The sequence below is a fragment of the Xenopus laevis genome, chromosome 1L (genome assembly GCF_017654675.1).
Source record: "Xenopus laevis strain J_2021 chromosome 1L, Xenopus_laevis_v10.1, whole genome shotgun sequence".
Classification (NCBI taxonomy): Eukaryota; Metazoa; Chordata; class Amphibia; order Anura; family Pipidae; genus Xenopus; species Xenopus laevis.
Window position 1 is genome coordinate 71,073,194 of NC_054371.1, and position 2,537 is coordinate 71,075,730.

Below are 2,537 nucleotides of genomic sequence, written 5' to 3' on the forward strand. Positions count from 1 at the left end.
TTGTAACTGCTACTCTACAAAGTCATTCTAGTGCTCTATTTATAATCTAGCTGTGCTGTCTGAGGACACTGCCTCTTTCACTCCCCCGCCACACCTCTTCTTTTTTTCCTTTTCAGGAAAAGCAAGGCCAGCCCTTCATAGTAGGAAAAAGCCTGTTGTTGTTTAACAGACTGGACAATTTGCCCTTTAGGTTATTTGTACTGATTAGTTTGCCTTTTGCCTTGTCACATACAGTAAGTGTAACAATCACCCAACAATTACAAAGTGACCTGGATGAAATAGCAGCAGAATGTTTTTAACGGGATTATGTTGCCCAATGATCAAGAAAACAGCACACAAACACACGTTTAATGGAAACAATCTTGTTAAGCAAGTTTTTTTACAGTAATGTGACATTAGGTAAGACTGATATTGCCTACACATTCTGTTATGCTTGCAGTATGGGGCGAATTTACACATAGCAGTGCAGCATACCAATGAAGAAGCTATCTCTTCAACTAATATGCTTTTCTCATGCTTTTGTAGCGCTATAGTAAACTGACTTGTGCTAGGGCCGTTTACTCTACTTTCCTTGGTGGGCTGAGACCACCGATGAGCTCTCTTTCTCAGGGGTAAGCCCTCGCAGCGGGGTGGAGGCAGGGTGTGGTGTAACTGTAACCTGAAGCGATAGCACAATGATGGGCGCCAGTAGTTCTTTAACAGTTGAACCAAGAACAGTATTTATTGAACAAGAGCACAGAGATCATTTAGCACATTGATCCACAATGGAGTATAGAAATTACACAGCAGCATAAAGGAAGCATATACTCACAGCACGTATAGGCACACAGGCTAGGGAATATACAGCATAGAGTAAGTTGACAGCATGTGAGGGGTATTGCCCGGTTTTCAGGATATCTTCCAGTGGCAGACTAGGGGAACTCCTGACATCCCTATCTCAACACTTGGTTCCTTACTTGGGTCAGTAATACCCTGGGATCTTAATCCCTCTAATCTCCTCGGCGGAGCCTTGAGCTGCTCAACTAATTAACCTCTCTATCACTCCTAGAGCGATCTATAAAACGAGTATAGCTGTCTAATTACTAGGGCCAAGGCGCCTAGGGTCAGCATCACCCATTCCCTTCCAGCCTGCTTGGTTGGGCTAAAGCAATGGACCCAGAGCACATGGTTCCTAAGCCTTTTATACTCTGGCACAGTGCCACTAGTGTACACTGTGTGAACTGCAGGGGTTACATAAGCACAAGGTCCCACTGAGGTGTCCATATTACTAGGGATGTGCCTGTCTGTAAAGTGTAAGGGTGTCTAAGATTTTCACATCCCTACACTTTCATTAACAAAGTGTAATATACTGTCTAAAGTTAATTTCTGATTAGTTGCTCCTGACAACTGCACTTGTGTCATTTACTATGAACACCTATTTTAGCAAATCAGCTCTCATGTGTCTATTCTATTAAATGTGTCTATTCTATTAAATTCACCAATTCAGTTTCTGCTCCTCTTCATTTCATTATCTGCAGATGCACCATGAACTTGCTAACAGGGCCGGATTTACATATTGGGCTCCCCTAGCCCCATGCCACGTGCCAGGTCTCAAGCACTGAAGATTGGTTTGCAGGAAATTTAATAAACTATTAACTGGGGAATGTAATTAAAATCGCAAAGCGCAAAACAATTTGCGTCGATAAGACCAAAAATCCACATCTCGCGATGTAATATTGTTCCTTAAACTGTTATTGCATTGTGAGTTGTAATTGTAAGAAGTGCTTGAAGGTGTCGTAATCTTTTGGAGCAAACTTAACGACTTTTTCAGTAAGACGTTTTATTACATTGACTGCGCATTGTCGCAAACTATAAAATTCACAAGTGGTCGCTTGACAGTTTCCGTGCTCACAAAAGCTACAGTATATTAAATTTGCGCAAAGCAAAATTTGTTCACGCAAAGGCATAACTTTTCCCATTGTGAATAGTTTTTCCGTTAGCGACTTAAATTATATTCCCCCCTAAATGTCATGCTTTTCCCCAGTGCTTCAGAACCAATATGGATGTTGCTGGGCAGCATGCCACCCCTAAAATCCTCCCACAAATCCGGGCCTGCTAGCTATTGGTGCATTAAATTAAATTGTCATACCTGTCCAATGCCTGAACTGACCCTTATCTGTAGTACGTGGATACTGGTCGGGATTGTTGGGCACCATACATGTACCATAATGGCATGAAACATCATTTCCTACAAAATTATTGGTAAGTGTATGGGCAGCTTCCAATGTCCATGTTCCATATCTTGCACAAATGAGATCAAAACATAATAAAAGTTGTGCACTGCTGACAGGGCAGCCATCAGGGGGGTACAGGGGGGAGAGTTGTAGGGGGCCAGAGGGTAAGGGGGGCCCCGCCACGCCGCACTTACTTGATTAGCCGACCCCCTACTTTCTGAGAGCTGCCAACTTCAGGAAGGCAGGGTGGGAGCACGGGGAGGAATCTCCTCTCCATTACTTTCCCTTATTGGTCACAGAGTTTAAGTCCCGGTTGTGCTACTG